Here is an 18,129-nt window from a genome sequence, read left to right on the forward strand (position 1 = left end):
TAAACTCAAATTGGATTCCTTTTTCTTCGAAGAATTCTTTTATTTCCTTGGAAATATATTCTCTTCCATTATCGCATCGAAAGCGACTCAACTTTGTATTAAAATGAGCTGTGGCCATAGCCTCGAAAATTTTAAAATATTTCAATACTTCAGTTTTTGATTGTAATGTATAGATTGCGGTAAAGTGCGTGTAGTCGTCAATAAAGGTAAGAAAATATTTCTTCAAATCGTGAGATATGGGACTTACGGGACCAACAATATCGCTATGCACCAGTTGTAGTGGTCGTGATGTCTTTGTTCTTTCTTGATTGTGGGGCAAACTACTTTGTTTTCCTTCTAGACATACTTCGCATGGTCCTCTAGGAAAGCTTGAAGCATCGATTTTAATTTCGCTCGTGTGTTTTTGAAGTTTCTTGATGTCTTCAGCATTGAGATGACCCATTCTCTTATGCCATTTTTCATAACTGTCATCTTTTGTACAAAGAAAAGCTGAAGAAGTCTTGCTGAATGATATTTGGTACAATCCTGTCGGACTTCTTTCTGCGATTGCAATCGTACAATTGTTTTTGGAGATCTGCCCACATCCTTTCTCAAATTTTACGCAGAAGCCATTCATTTCCAGCTTTCGAACTGAAAGCAGATTATATTCAAGGTTCGGAACCGAAAGGACATTCTTAACAGTGATAAGATTTTCTTTTTTATCAACAAAGCTCGATAGTTGAATATCACCAACTTGTTCTGCAAGTAAATAAGTTCCAGATTTGGCAACTTTTATTTTTATTGGTTCGTTCAATTGTTTGGTGTTTATGAGAGTAACGTTACTGTTCATTAGATGTTCTGATGCACCAGAGTCGAGGAAACATTTTATCTTGGAATCTGATCTCTCTCCAATTAAAGCTGAAAAACAATAACCATCTGAGATGTTTTCTTCATTGTCTTCTGTTGCTGTGTTTGCATAATTTTTGTTTTTATTCTTCAAATCATATGCTCTTTTTCTGCATACAGCCATTTTGTGACCAACTTTTCCACAGTAGTTACATTTAAATGGAAAGCGGCCCTGTGTTTCGTTCATTGGCTTTCCTGGTTGCGAGACAAACGCTGTGGAAGGAACTGATTCTTCCCCGCTCAATTTTTTTGCATCTATTTGTTTTGACTCTTCATCTTGCAGTCTGTTTTTAACGAAAGAAATAGTAAGATTTTCAGCAGAGAGAGTTTCAATTGCAGTAACGACGTTGTTATATTCTGAGGGCATAGTGAGCAACAAGTGAGATACAATGTCTAATTCTTCGAGCTTTGCTCCCGTGGACCTCAGATCACGAATTAGCTTGTCAAAATTCAAAAAGTGATTAGCAAGAGTTTCATTTTTCGTATCAAACTTCATACTTAAGAGCGATTTACGAATCAGTAGTCCGCTAGCAATTCCTTTGCGCTGAAATGTATCGCAAAAGGTTTTCCATAATTCGTAAGCAGTTTCCTTATCCTTTGCATATTCTAAATGGCTGTCTGCAATTTTTTGAATTATTTGAGATTTGCATTTTCTGTCTTTTTTCTTATATTGGACCAGTTCTCTATTCTTTTGTATGAGTATTTGTTCTGTATCACTGTCCTCGAACTTAACTTTGTTTCGGTATGGTTCTTCAATGTATTCTAGCAGATCCAATTCATCCAACAATGTTTCGATACGAAATTTCCAGTTATCGAAACCATTTCCATCGAAAAGAGGAATTTTGTATTTTTCTGCTTCTTCACTCATTGTTGGTCGATTTTATTATTCTGCGTTCTGTTGTAATTTTTAAACTTTGGGTTCTGGGCCCATAACCTGATAAGATTCTTCAATAAAAGCAGAATTAAACCTTTAGTAAATTAAAACAGGAACGGTTACACAACTCGAACAAAGATTTATTTTAAAATGATTATGAAAAAATAATAAAATGAAAAATTGAAAAGCAATGAATATTAGATTGATTGTAAAGTTGAAATATACAAGTAATGAAAAGTAAAGTGTTTTAAGTTGTTTCTTCCAACATTAACAGTGATTTTTAACACATATTTTTGGAAGAGTGATTTTTTTGATAAATGTCGCTACAATACTGTCACTATAAGTGATTTTTTTTTCCACAAAGTGATATTGTAGGTAATTGTGATTTTTTTTTTCAAAAGGATTTTTTGTTTTTCTATTGATTTGTTTACTACAATTTTTATCACAGTGATTTTTCTAACTAAGATTTGTTCTTTCTGATTTTTGTTGTTTTGTGAAATTCTTCGTAGTAATTTTTGTCACTTGTCACTATCATTTTTTAGTCATTTTTATCAGTGTCATTTTCGCCACTATGATTTTTGTTAGAGTGATTTTATTTTACAAAGTGATTTTTGCCACTATGTTCATCAACTTGGAGTAAGTTCAAAAAAATTTGCCTTATCAATATTTTATTACATATTCTCATTAATTGTTCTTTCTTCAGAACATTTTTAACAAAAAATTCTTTCCTTAATTTCCTTAAGTAATTCTCATGATGAGAAAGTAATATTTTTCCCGGGAAAATGCTTATAGCCGGAACTAATTGGAAAGTTGTTTAATTTTTTTTTTTTCAAATTTACTGCCCCACACGTGTGCTTTTGATACTTATGATCCTAGCCTCCGACCCCAACACAACCATGACCATTATAAAAATAAAATTTAACGAAGCCATTTAACCCCCATAGCAGAGTTTGTTGTTAAAGAAAAGTATTCCACACATTCTCCTCCACCAAGTTTTGTTCTAATTATCCCAAGTAGTTTATAGTTTTCTTAAAAAAAAAACCTTGAAAATAAACCTTCTCCGGATCCGAAGTTTTAAAGTTCAGTGCAAACAAAAATATCCTATGAATAAATATCACATATTTCTTATATAGCCTACTTCTATTTGGGGAGTTTGCAAAACCCCAACAAACTCTTTGAAGATTTCCAAGTGTTTGCTTTAATTTATTCAAAAGTTTTTAAGTTTTACCCCCAAAAAGAAACGTCATTCAAACCATATCAAAAAAAAAAAAAAAACTCCATACCTGAATTCTGAAATAATAATAAAAAAAAAAATTGAAAAACAAAGTTCTAGTTCTTGTTTGAGTTTAAAAACCAGCCTGTTGGGTTAGAAGGATATCAGCAAAAAAAAAAAAAATCCTGGTTTCCACACTCTCTATGGCCGCCCCACTTACATTAGAATGGGACCTTATAAGTTGTGGCATATAGAATAGAAGCTGCTGTTGCGACGCTAATGGTTGGTCGAGGGCAACCCTTTCTCTAATTGTGTTTCTTTTCTAAGAAGTTTTTTTTTTCTATTTTTATTTTTTTTATATATTTTGTTTCCGTTAGAAAAGGATTTGAGTGCACTTAAAGTTTTTTTTTATAATTTTTTTTCTTTACTTTTTATTTAAGTTTATAATTTCACTTAAAAAAATGTTACACAAAATGAAAAAATATTTATCCTTTTCATCAGACTCACAATAACTTCTTCAACAAGAATAACAACAACAACAACATCACACAAAACAACTATACTTTAGATTCCGGCCGAGTATTATATTCACAAAGGACTCAAAATAAAAAAAAAAAAATATTCACTTGTGGGTTTTTTGTGGTGTTATTGAGTGACGGGGGGCGGGGGGGAGTCTACACCATCACAAAGAAGAAAGATTGACGTTAAGAAAAAATAAGAAAAAAAAATAACTTTTCCAACAAAAAAGTCCGTCCGGCAGCAGCAGCTGAAGAAAGAACAAAAAAAAAAAAAAAAAGGATACAGAAACTCACGTTGCACTTTTGAAACACAAATTCACTAAACTTCTTCTGCTTTAAGAAAAAAAATCATCTTTAGAGCTTCAAAGGAAGAATAACTTCATTCTGCTGCAACTTGCTTGCACCACATTTTTGTATTTTTTTCAAACAATTTGTTGAGCATCATTGAAAAGGATACATAAAAAAAAAAAATTTTTTTTTCTTAGATAATTTTTTTTTTTTTTTTTTTGTTTTTACTAAAAAAAAATATTGATACTATCGGTGGTGAATAAAGTTGAGAATATAATATTAATCTACTTTTTAGGCAAAAAAAAAAAATATATAAATATCGGATTTTTTTTTTTTTTGCTTTTATCTCAGACCGAAAGGACCAGATGCCGGAAGAGCTTTTTACTATCTGAAAAGGTGTAATATGAAAAATGTTTGACTACTGATGATGCCTCTGAGAAATTGCTTTGTTATAACATGGATGCTTCTGAACACAGAGATTGCTCTCGTTGTCGTGTCGTTTGGAGATAGTGGGAGCTTTGTGCATATTTGTTCTATCAATGATGTTGAGGTATGTAGTGTGTTTTTTGTTGGTGTATTGTGTGTGATGGTGGAAAGGACATGCGCTGTTGGGGTTTTGAAGGCACTGAAAGAAAAACTTTGATTCTTTTTTCATAGAGATTTTTGTCACTTAGACTTTTTTCATTGTGATTTTTTTTTTTCATCATGATTTTTGTCACTTTGACTTTTTTCATAGTGATTTGTGGCATAATGATTTTTTGAAAGTGATTTTTGTCATTTTGACCTTTTTTCAAAGTGATTTGTGTCATAATGATTTTTTGAAAGTGATTTTTGTCACTTTGACTTTTTTCATATTGATTTGTGTCAGAATGATTTTTTGAAAGTGATTTTTGTCATTTTGACCTTTTTTCATAGTGATTTGTGTCATAAAAATTTTTCAAAGTGATTTTTGTCACTTTGACTTTTTTCATAGTGATTTGTGTCACAAAAATTTTTCAAAGTGATTTTTGTCACTTTGACTTTTTTCATAGTGATTTGTGTCACAATGATTTTTTGAAAGTGATTTTTGCATTTTGACCTTTTTTCATAGTGATTTGTGTCACAATGATTTTTTGAAAGTGATTTTTGTCACTTTGACTTTTTTCATATTGATTTGTGTCAGAATGATTTTTTGAAAGTGATTTTTGTCATTTTGACCTTTTTTCATATTGATTTGTGTCAGAATGATTTTTTCAAAGTGATTTTTGTTAATTTGACTTTTTTCATAGTGATTTGTGTCATAATGATTTTTTTCAAAGTGATTTTTGTTAATTTGACTTTTTTCATAGTGATTTGTGTCATAATGATTTTTTCAAAGTGATTTTTGTCACTTTGACTTTTTTCATAGTGATTTGTGTCACAATGATTGTTTCAAAGTGATTTTTGTCACTTTGACTTTTTTCATAGTGATTTGTGTCATACTAATTTTGGTCACAGTGATTTTTGTCACTGTAATTTCTGTAATAGTGATTTTTTCAAAATGATTTTGTCCTTGCTATTTTTTTTAAATTCATTTTTGATGGCTTAGATATTGAATGATTTTTGGGAATTTCTGCCAAAGTGATTTTCGTCACCAAAATTGTTCATAGTAATTTTTAAGAAAGTGATTTTTGTCACGTTTTGTCAGTTTCGGTCACTATAATATTTTTGTATTTTATTACTCTAATTTTTGTTGACCATGACTTCAAATTATTTCTATTTCTTCACCAACACAAAGTTGTAAAACAAAAACTCTCGAGATCAAATTTTCGCTGTCGAAAGTATAACCTTCCATTAAAAACCAGAACCAATAACACTTTGGAATTTAAGTGAATGTTCTGTGAAAACTACATTAAACTGCCCTCTCAACTACACTCTTCGATCATCAGGTAGGTACTTTATGACCACTTCGTTTTTTGCAGCACAAAAAAAAAAGTACATACATAATTCCATCGTTGATAGAAATTGAGGTGTTTTTTGTCTCTCTCTCTCTTTTCTGAAGGACCTAACTCCTCTTCTATACCAAACCACTTGACTTGGTTGATTTATTTGAAACTGTGTATCTGAAGTGAAAGTCAAAATAGAGTTCTTTATTCATCCTTCATCTTGTATACCTTTTAAGTTTATGCCATGAACTATGTACAAAAAAAACTAAAATGAACGGGAACTTCATCATGAGTAGAGTTTTTTGAGTTCAGATGAGCTTCTATTGTGACGATGTCTGCATTGCTCCATGTTCTGTTCGTCCTCGTCAACATCAACATCGTGTGTACAGTACATCGCTCCTTTTAAACACGTAGTATACAAAATGCGGCGAAATAAGAAACTGTGTGAAACTGTATGAAAACTTGTTGAAAACTGCAAATATGCATAACGTAACTAACGGTGTTTCGACCCGAAGATTATTTATTTACCATGAAAAAAGGGGGCTTCTGTTGATGTTATAACCTGTGAAATAAGGACTCTGGAGCGTATAACATTTTCATCTTCATCATCATCATCATCCAATCCAAAAAAGAAAAGGGTAAAGGATAGGTGTCTTGATGGTTGGTAAAAGATAAAATATACAACTCACACACACACACACACTGAGAAACACACACATTTAGAGTTAAACTTAAAAGTCGTAAAAGGACTCAAAAGTGTGTTTTGAGTTTATAATTTAATTCAATTGTAATTTGGGATGTGCAAGTTGAATTTCAAATTGGAAGGGATATGCTATAAGCTATTTCAAAAGGGGTCGTGTCGTTAAACAATTTTGATAGCTCATTTTGGAATTAAAGAATTAAGTATGGGAACTAGTTAAATCCTGTAAGAAGGTTTTTTTTGGGGGGAAAATTTGGGTGTTTCGATTAAAGGAGGGTAATTTTGAGGGGACACTTTATGACACCAAAAGTTTAAGGATTCAATTGATTAGGGTCAAGGTGTTTTACTATCAACAGATGATTCGCTTACAAAACACTTGGAAGAAATTGCTACTTTTTGAAATCGTTAAAAAAAAAATCGATTTTATATAACAACCAAACCATTTTTTCAGGAGGCTCACTGAGCTAGCGTTATCAACGTATTCTTTTGGAGTCAAAATGTATTATTCGCGCTGTGTTGCGTCGCTTAGCATAGCGTTATGTTGTGTCGCGTCGTGTCACCATGTACCCGAGTAAAAATAGAAATTTAATTTTTAAAGAAAAAAAAAAATGAAAAAAATTTTAACCTCCGCACCACAGCTATATAGTGTCGTGATATAAAGGTTATTTTTTAAACTAAAGCTATGCGAAAAAAAGATCACGAGTTCTAAACTTAACAGTAAAATTGATAAAATGAGCATATTTGTTTTGTTCAAAGTCTTTGATTTATTTTTATTGATGCTGTTGAAGTTGAGAGTTTTAGAGCAAAAATTCAGTTTTTAATCAGTAATAAAAAAGGTGTTCTTTTGTTTTTTTTGTTTAAACTCAATATTATTTGGGAAAAAAAATTAAATACAAATTTCTCGCATAGATAAAAGTATGTAAATTACTATTCTTCTTCAAAAAAATAATTTAAAAAATTTCTTATATTTAAAAATTGAATGAGAAAAAAACGAATTTTTTGAAACACATCTTAAAGTTTTTTCTTAAAATCTTCTGTTTAGGCAAATATTTAGGAAGTCTGAAAATGGAGAAAGCATGATAAGCAATTTCTCTATAAGCCTATATAAACACTTTTTCTAAATATTTGCCTAAAATATTTTTAATGTAATTTTGAACTTCAAAAAACGTTTTTTTTTTTTTAAAGTGCTTTTTTGTTTTTATTAAAATAAATTACAAAATCATTCTTTTTTGACAATCATGCACTGATTACTTATAAACAATGTTTTTTTTTTTTTATTTTATTATAAGAAGTTTCGTGAAACAGGGTGATTTGTTATATAAAGTTAATGCTTTTGTTTTTTAATTTTTTTTTTATTAAAATATTTTTTAATTTAATTTATTACTAATTTTTTTCCAATTAAAATTGATGCGGCTATAAGGTTTTTTAAAAAAAGTCCCACCTTACAAAGCAAATTTGAAAAAAAAAAAAAAATAACTTGAACATCAAATTTGACAATTTTTTTCAAAGTTTTGACTTTGAAATTATATTTCACAAAAAAGTATTCGCGAAAACTACTTTAATCAAAAAGCATTTGAAAGAATGGAAAATAAGCTTTCAAAAAAGCTATTCCACAGTATTCTATGTCTTTTTCTTGATTTTATGTATTTTTTTTTTTTTATTTAAGGTCAAATTTTCAGAAAATTGCCCCTTCCATCGGAACGAGGGATGATACAGCCGTCTTCCCATACAATTTTTTTCTTAGGTTAAACTGAAGAACTATTTCTTAAAATAAAGTTCACTTTTTAAACAAAAAAACATAATTCAAAATTATAGGTTTTTTCAAATGTATTAATATTTTGTCCCCTTACTTAATTTCCTGGAGAAAAATAAAAATTTTAATGGAAGAATGTCTTTTTATTAGTAGAAGTAATTAATATCACAAATCGACCTATTCTGCCCCACTGTGCGTCGTTTGGCGGAAAAAATCGGCGCCCCACGACTACTGCACCACGTCCGCACCATTTCATTTTGTATGAAAAATTCGCTGCACCATGATACATAATTGAAAAATAAAAAAAAACTACCGACGAGAAGGAGATTCGAACCTGAGTATCCAGAGCACTTTCAATTAGAAAAGTCCTAGTCCTAGTCATGTTTGTACGAACTGGAAATCTGTTGCTTAAGTCAAAATAACTTTGAAGACGACTTAAATATTTGTATAAGTATAAGAATAGAATTTTTGATCATGGTGCAGAAGTGGTGCGGCGGTGGTGCACCGAGTTTTTCACTCAAAATGAAATGGTGCGGACGTGGTGCAGCGGTGGTGCGGCCCAATAGAAATTTCTGATAAGGGTGAGGACGTGGTGCAGCAGTGGTGCGGCATAATTCCATTTTTACTCGGGTATCGCATAGTTTTGCTTTGTGTCACGTCATGTAGCGTATATAAAACCAGGAAATCCAAGGACGCCTTCACTTTAAATATAAAGTCTTGTTTCAAATACAGCACGACCAATTAAGCTACAACTGTATCGTATGAACCAGTAAAACAAATGTTGAATTTAGTTGGCCTTGGACATGGAACGTTTTGAAACCGGGAGATCTGATCCTGAATACTGAAAAAAACATTGTCAAAATAACTTACTTCTAAATCTAGACAAAATAAGTCTTTAAGATCTAACTCTTAAATTTGAATATCATATTTCTGTCTTTCAATAGTAAACTTTCACTATTCCCCAGCTGTTGGCATAAAATTGTTTTTTTTTTTTTACAACAAAACTCCAAAATGGCAGTAAAAATCCTTCCTTACGTTCAGTTAATATTATGAAAGATGTTACCAATCTTCGAAATTCATTCCTGTATTAAAATCAAATTTACGATATCTCCCGCGTGATAGCATATTTTTTTTGCAATAAATTGCATTTTACTCAATTTACGACCAATCGAACCACAATGGTTTATTTATTTTTTTTTTGTCTTAGAATCGCTGAATGGTAAAATCCCTAAAAACCCCTTTTCAATCTATATTTCTACTCTCTTTTGTCTATTTCTTTATGACTTTTATCTAAACGTTCATTTTATACTGATTCGACAAGTAGTCATATTACAACGACACTAGAAACAAAAAGAAAGAGAGTTATGTGTGTTTAAAAGCTAAACCGCACCACACTGATGTTCTTATATGAAATGTGCAAAGAATTTATGGTTTGACTTTAACCCCGTAGAATCCATTCTAAACCTCATATCACATTTATTCACACATTTATGAACCATCAGGATATACGATACTTTATACCGACTACGTAAAAAGGACATACTACTGACCCACTTTATTTTGGTTGTATATATATAGGAACGTGAATATTAAAGGATCCCTTACGTGATGGGTAATGATGGGGCAAGAGAGAGAGTGATTGGGTGTGTCATTAAATCATCATCAAATAAACGGCTGGACTGTTTGGTATATAGGCTTTGCTTAGGGACCCTGAAGACATGATGGCTTTCCATATTTTTATTTTCAAATTTTGATTTAAAAAGCTTAAAACTTTTAATTATTTGAATTCTTTATGAAATCAGGTTCCCAAAATCTATGGGGTCCAAAAGTCAAGATTTGCTCTTTTTTGTTTTTTGACACTAATCTTTCCTCTATTTGTCAAAATTACCTTCTTTGTCACATTTCATCTAGAACCTATGTATAAGTTTTTATAAATGTTTAAAACACATAAGGTCTTAAAAGGGGTCTTTATTCAAAAAAAATTCTTATTTAATTTCACGATTTAATTTGGTTTCAAATATTTGATAATTCTTGTTCATGAGTTTTCTACCAGTTTTTTTCTTGAGGTCATGTCTAGCAGACCTTAGGACCCCCTTTAAATTTTTTTTTATATAAATAAAGCATAACATTTTGTCAAAGCCTTAACGAAAACATTAAACGCGAGCTATATTTCTGTTTGGGACCTCAAAAACTGAAACGGACCTTATTTTTCAAATAATTATGCATTGTCTTATTTAATACAAAATAATGAAAATTGCTAGAAAAATTAATAGCTGTTGACAGAGGCGTACGTTGAGTTGCCGGGACCCCGAAACAAGACTAAGTTTTGGAGGTTCCTTTCAGAGGCGGCGCTAGACCAAAATGAGGCGTGTGCTAGAGTAAATTTTCGGGGGGCCCCTGAGAAAATGAATTTGGACTATTATTTTGAAAAAAAGTATCAAGTTCAAAATTCTAATAACAAACTTAAGACAAAACGTTTCATTTCAATGTAAGCCCTGTTCCTTTGGGAGGTGGCAAAGTACTACTAGTAGTTTACTAGCGATTTCCAAGACAGTATATGATAGTACTAGATTAACCAAAACATCTACTACTAGAAGACTACCACTTCCAATGGAACAGGGCTGTAGATGAAAAACAAAATGCACGACTCGATCTCACGAACTTTTTCTTAAGTTTCAGATTGCTTTAATTTTTAAAACTTTTTATATAAATAAGATTTTTTGTTAAATGTTCTAAAACGTACATAATCAAAAAAAAATAATTCGTTCTTCAAATCAAACAAAAAAACAGCATCTAGAATGAATTTCAGCAATTTGATTTCTTTTATTAGGGCGCGTTTTTAGAAAAAATCAAAATCGTTAGAAATCGCTATAAACATTTTTCGATAGATAAATGTCGATAGATAAATGTGGATAGATAAATGTCGATAGATAAATGTCGATAGATAAATGTCGATAGATAAATGTGGATAGATAAATGTCGATAGATAAATGTCGATAGATAAATGTGGATAGATAAATGTGGATAGATAAATGTGGATAGATAAATGTGGATAGATAAATGTCGATAGATAAATGTCGATAGATAAATGTGGATAGATAAATATCGATAGATAAATGTGGATAGATATATGTGGATAGATAAATGTGGATAGATAAATGTGGATAGATAAATGTGGATAGATAAATGTCGATAGATAAATGTCGATAGATAAATGTCGATAGATAAATGTGGATAGATAAATGTGGATAGATAAATGTCGATAGATAAATGTCGATAGATAAATGTCGATAGATAAATGTGGATAGATAAATGTGGATAGATAAATATCGATAGATAAATGTGGATAGATATATGTGGATAGATAAATGTGGATAGATAAATGTGGATAGATAAATGTGGATAGATAAATGTGGATAGATAAATGTCGATAGATAAATGTCGATAGATAAATGTGGATAGATAAATGTGGATAGATAAATGTCGATAGATATATGTGGATAGATAAATATCGATAGATAAATGTCGATAGATAAATGTCGATAGATAAATGTGGATAGATAAATATCGATAGATAAATGTGGATAGATATATGTGGATAGATAAATGTGGATAGATAAATGTGGATAGATAAATGTCGATAGATAAATGTCGATAGATAAATGTGGATAGATAAATGTGGATAGATAAATGTGGATAGATAAATGTGGATAGATAAATGTCGATAGATAAATGTCGATAGATAAATGTGGATAGATAAATATCGATAGATAAATGTGGATAGATATATGTGGATAGATAAATGTGGATAGATAAATGTGGATAGATAAATGTGGATAGATAAATGTCGATAGATAAATGTCGATAGATAAATGTGGATAGATAAATGTCGATAGATAAATGTCGACAGATAAATGTCGATAGATAAATGTGGATAGATAAATGTGGATAGATAAATGTGGATAGATAAATGTCGATAGATAAATGTCGATAGATAAATGTGGATAGATAAATGTGGATAGATAAATGTGGATAGATAAATGTGGATAGATAAATGTCGATAGATAAATGTCGATAGATAAATGTGGATAGATAAATATCGATAGATAAATGTGGATAGATATATGTGGATAGATAAATGTGGATAGATAAATGTGGATAGATAAATGTGGATAGATAAATGTCGATAGATAAATGTGGATAGATAAATGTGGATAGATAAATGTGGATAGATAAATGTCGATAGATAAATGTCGATAGATAAATGTCGATAGATAAATGTGGATAGATAAATGTGGATAGATAAATATCGATAGATAAATGTGGATAGATATATGTGGATAGATAAATGTGGATAGATAAATGTGGATAGATAAATGTGGATAGATAAATGTGGATAGATAAATGTCGATAGATAAATGTCGATAGATAAATGTGGATAGATAAATGTGGATAGATAAATGTCGATAGATATATGTGGATAGATAAATATCGATAGATAAATGTCGATAGATAAATGTCGATAGATAAATGTGGATAGATAAATATCGATAGATAAATGTGGATAGATATATGTGGATAGATAAATGTGGATAGATAAATGTGGATAGATAAATGTCGATAGATAAATGTCGATAGATAAATGTGGATAGATAAATGTGGATAGATATATGTGGATAGATAAATGTGGATAGATAAATGTGGATAGATAAATGTGGATAGATAAATGTCGATAGATAAATGTGGATAGATATATGTGGATAGATAAATGTGGATAGATAAATGTGGATAGATAAATGTCGATAGATAAATGTCGATAGATAAATGTCGATAGATAAATGTGGATAGATAAATGTGGATAGATAAATGTGGATAGATAAATGTGGATAGATAAATGTGGATAGATAAATGTCGATAGATAAATGTCGATAGATAAATGTCGATAGATAAATTTCGATAGATAAATGTCGATTGATAAATGTCGATTCATAAATTAATTTTCATAAAATATTATAGAGCACTTCTGATTATCGTAGAACCTTGAAATATGGTAGAATGTTAGAGCTGGTTGTTTATTCAAATTAAAAAATTTAAAATTTGAGAATTTCAGCCAGGGGGCGTGGCAACTGCCTATTTCCGGTGAATTTTCATTTTTCGAACGAAGGAACTTAGTTGTGCTGTTTTGACCAAACACTTATTTAAAAGTATAAACATTTTTGATTGGTCAAAACAGCACAAGTTGGAGTTATGCCATTATGATCAATTATAATTTTAGAAAAAAGGAGTTAAGTGTGGTTAGGGCCATTGAATATCTTTGGAACTAGTTTACTTAGAGTTATGCAGTTAAGACCAAACGAAAATAGATTTTCGAAAATAATGAACTTATGCTGTTAATACCAAACTCCATAGATTTCTATTAGAAAATCGTTTTTTTTTTCTTTCTTTTGTATAGAGACAAGATTTACATCAAAATGTAATTTTAGGAATATTGAGGACTTATTGCTTCTTTTAATTGGTGATTCAATTTTGCTTTTGAGTTGAAGAAGAAGAGACCGGAAAAAACCAAGGGGCTCCCCCTGCTAAATACAGGAAGATATATAAAAAATTGGAATTATTTTTGTTGATGTTTGCTTTTCTCTATTAGATACTTATCAATCATTTAATTTTTTTTTTACGAAATAACTGATAAATTATTCGCATGTTTTAAAGTTTGGTGGATTGTAAATCCGTCCGTATTTTGAAACATCAATGAATCCGCAAAATGTGTTCGAATACGGAATTTCGAACAGCGAAAATTCGAAAATTCCACTGAAGAAAATGGTCCTTTTTAATCATTAAATTGGCGGCGGAAAACAGAAATATTCTTAAGTAAAAAATCAGTTTATATATATTGCGAGCAAAGAATTTTTTTAAGGGAAGTAAAGTTTACCCATTCTTAACCTTTACAAAAACTTATTTTATACAATTTTAAATACCTATACAAAATTGAAAAATAGAAAAAAGAAAAAAAAAAAAAACAGTTTTTATCACTGAGATTTTGTATTTTAAATTTAATTGGGAATTTTAAAAGCAAAATTTTATATAATCCAAGTTGCTGGGCAAACTAATTATCTGTTGAGAAAGAAAAAAAACAAACAATAATCTTAAATTGTTTAATTTATTTTTTCTTTCCTACTTTTGCAAAAAGTGGCCAATGTATACTTCGACTCATCTCGATGGAATTATGGAAATCGAGTGGAAACAAGCCAATTTCAATTATGTGATTGTTTTGAATAAAGAGAAGAGACATTGTTTTTCGGATTTTATTATTTCTGAGACATTTTCATTTAACGACCGCGGGGCCCCTCTAAGAGCGGGGCCGTGTGCGGGGCACACTCCGCACACCCCTTCCGCCGCCTCTGGTTCCTTTGATATTTGGGGGCCCCTTTGATATTATGTAGAAAATAAGAACAAATAAAAAAGTACGTATACGCCCATTTTTTTTTTTTTTTTTTTTGGACCCCTGATGTATAATTTTTGTTGGTCGCTAAGATTATTCAAGTAGCATTTTTTGGGGTCCTAAGGAAGTATATATTTTTTATTTGTTGTTTATTTATTTTAGGAAATATTTTATTTTTTTCAATGAAATATTATGTCCAGTTGGAAAAGCTACAAAATCCATCCCTGATAATACCCACAAAAAATGTCTGCAGTATTTTTTTTTTATGATGAATACAGGATCTACACCATTCTAAGTAAATGAAGATGCGAACAAGATGCGGAATGTCATTTTGTGGTCTCTATTCTTCTCTCTTCTGTGCGATGATGTTGATGATGAAATGAGCACATTGGGGCATATAATAAATAAAAAAAAAAAAAAATAACCAAAAGTTGGGTCCTTTTTATCCAAGAAGCCCACAAAACCATCACAGCCATATCCATAAAAATGGATATATGTTATTTAAATGACTATAGACTTGATGGTGATGAAGATGAAAAGGTTTTTTTTTTGAATTGGAGTGATTCTGTTGACCCCCGCACACTTAATGAAAATAAAAAAAAAAAAAAAAAAAAAAAATGGAGGACAAACAGGACATAGCAAAACTACTGTTTCCCAATCATGATAGGATGTTTGCTCTGCTCATCTAAAAATCCGTCGTTGTTTTTGTTGTTGTTTGTGGAAATGGTGGCATGGGTGATGATGATGATGCATGTACACATTTGGGTGCCAGGGATATATTTTCAAATGTAAGAGGACAATGATTAGCCATATCCTGAAGTACCTACTCGTACTCGATTATATTGACAGCTTGTTTTGTGTGTTTCTCTCTCTCTCTCGGTACACTTTCATCACAATTGAATTGAAGGTAGTAGTATTTGCGCCATTTTATTTATTTATATCGAAGGATATGGAGAGAGTCCTTGTTTAGCATATATGACGATGATGACAACAAAATACATGATGTCTAGGAAATTCAAAGCAACAACTGGTTGTTGTGTGTTTCTGTTTTATGTCCTGGCTGTTGGACTGGGTTATTTGAGAGGAAGAGAAATTGAAATTTTCAACAAAATAAATTTCGATGAGATTTTATTTGTGGAGAATAATAATTGAAAATGTATGTTTGTCTGTGTGTCTTTCTGTCTGACTGTCAAACTTGAAAAAATAGATAAATTTTCTTCTTTCAAAATAGTAGATAGATGATGACAGATGGTATTGTTTATATGGATTTGTGTGACAGGTTAAGGGGGCTTTGATATAGAATTTGTGGTTTTATTTTATGGAAATGCAATTTATTGAATTTAGTTTTAATAGTTGTCAGCCTGAGAGTGAAATTGATAAGGATTCTTCAATTTTAATAAAGTATTTGTTTTTGAAGAAGCTTTTGAATGTGGGTCCATTTATTATAAGGGTCTGAGAGTGGTTTTATAGTGCTATTGAGAATCTTTTCCATGCCTATGTTGCAACCAATCATGACCCTGTTAACTATTTCAAAACGAGATAAATATTTTTTTATCTTACATTCAGGAAGCAGATATTTTCGGATCAAGATTTCGAAACAAGATTAGGTTTCCAGATATGAATTCACAATCAGCAAACCTATCCACTTTGGTTAAAAAATTACAAATCTATTTTTTTAAGATTTTCGAAAAACCCTTGCCTAAAAAATAGACATTTTCAAAAATTGTCTTCAAATCCATCGAGAGATATATCAAAAGAAAGGCCTATTTAAGCTCTATTCATAGCTGAAAGCCAAAAGTTTCCTGCATGTCTGGTTGCTGAATTATTTGCTTTCGAAATATCGAAATATTTTATTTTTCTTACATTAAAAACCAGATATTTTCGAATCAAGGTGTCGAAACAAGATTTGGTTTGCAGATATGAATTCACAATGAGCAAGCCTATTCATTTCAGTTAAAAAATTACAAATCTATTTTTTAAAGATTTTCGATAAAAAATCAAGGTTAACCCCTTGCCTAAAAAATAGACATTTTCAAAAATTGTTTTCAAATCCATCGAGTTATACATCAAAAGAAAGGCCTATTTAAGCTCTATTCATAGCTAAAAGCCAAAAGTTTCCTGCATGTCTGGTTGCTGAATTATTTGCTTTCGAAATATCGAAATATTTTATTTTTCTTACATTAAAAACCAGATATTTTCGGATCAAGGTGTCGAAACAAGATTTGGTTTGCAGATATGAATTCACAATGAGCAAGCCTATCCATTTCAGTTAAAAAATTACAAATCTATTTTTTAAAGATTTTCGATAAAAAATCAAGGTACCCCTTGCCTAAAAAATAGACATTTTCAAAAATTGTTTTCCAATCCATCGAGTTATACATCAAAAGAAAGGATTATTTAAGCTCTATTCATAGCTGAAAGCCAAAAGTTTCCTGCATGTCTGGTTGCTGAATTATTTGCTTTCGAAATATCGAAATATTTTATTTTTCTTACATTAAAAACCAGATATTTTCGGATCAAGGTGTCGAAACAAGATTTGGTTTGCAGATATGAATTCACAATGAGCAAGCCTATCCATTTCAGTTAAAAAATTACAAATCTATTTTTTTAAGATTTTCGATAAAAAATCGAGGTTAACCCCTTGCCTAAAAAATAGACATTTTCAAAAATTGTCTTCAAATCCATCGAGTTATACATCAAAAGAAAGGCCTATTTAAGCTCTATTCATAGCTGAAAGCCAAAAGTTTCCTGCATGTCTGGTTGCTGAATACTTTGCTTTCGAAATATCGAAATATTTAATTTTTCTTACATTAAAAACCAGATATTTTCGGATCAAGGTGTCGAAACAAGATTTGGTTTCCAGATATGAATTCACAATCAGAAAACCTATCCATTTTGGTTAAAAATTTACAAATCTATTTTTTTAAGATTTTCGATAAAAAATCAAGGTTGCCTAAAAAATAGACATTTTCAAAAATTGTCTTCAAATCCATCGAATGATACATCAAAAGAAAGGCCTATTTAAGCTCTATTCATAGCTGAAAACGAAAATTTTTCTGCATGTCTGGTTGCTGAATTATGTATTTGCTTTCGAAATATCGAAATATTTTATTTTTCTTACATTAAAAACCAGATATTTTCGGATCAAGGTGTCGAAACAAGATTTGGTTTCCAGATATGAATTCACAATGAGCAAGCCTATCCATTTTGGTTAAAAAATTACAAATCTATTTTTTTAAGATTTTCGATAAAAAATCAAGGTCCAAAACGCGTCCAAATCCATCGAGTGATACATCAAAAGAAAGGCCTATTTAAGGTCTATTCATAGCTGAAAACAAAAAGTATCTTGAAGATCTGGTTGCTGAATTATTTGCATTCAAATATAATTTATTCAAACAGGATATTTTCGGAACAATAAGTTCTTACGCAAAGACTTATTTCCCTCGTATCAGTCAATTTTGTTCAAATTCCAAAACTTCCTTGACCAGCAATCAGTAACATCAGCTTGTCAAAAACTTTGCTTTACCATCATTTATTTCTTCCTGCCGTCTTCAT

At 30.6% G+C, this 18,129-nt stretch overlaps 2 protein-coding genes across 6 annotated transcripts in view; both read right to left on the reverse strand.

Moving 5' to 3' along the window:
• The window catches only part of LOC129916828 (potassium voltage-gated channel protein Shaw), a 141,101-nt gene extending 136,936 nt beyond the window's left edge, over positions 1-4,165 (reverse strand). For 2 of the 5 annotated variants that reach the window (XM_055997004.1, XM_055997005.1), the window contains exon 1: positions 3,785-3,963. The gene's annotated coding sequence lies outside the window, so the exon portion shown is untranslated. Of the gene's footprint in view, positions 1-3,479; positions 3,739-3,784; positions 3,964-4,131 lie in introns of those variants that run through there. The other 3 variants (XM_055997006.1, XM_055997007.1, XM_055997009.1) reach the window with 2 other exon arrangements.
• Positions 1-18,129, reverse strand: part of LOC129916830 (protein numb) — a 323,367-nt gene that overhangs the window by 303,078 nt on the left and 2,160 nt on the right. The gene's annotated exons all lie outside the window — the stretch shown is intronic.

The sequence above is a fragment of the Episyrphus balteatus genome, chromosome 3, assembly GCF_945859705.1.
Source record: "Episyrphus balteatus chromosome 3, idEpiBalt1.1, whole genome shotgun sequence".
Taxonomy (NCBI): domain Eukaryota; kingdom Metazoa; phylum Arthropoda; class Insecta; order Diptera; family Syrphidae; genus Episyrphus; species Episyrphus balteatus.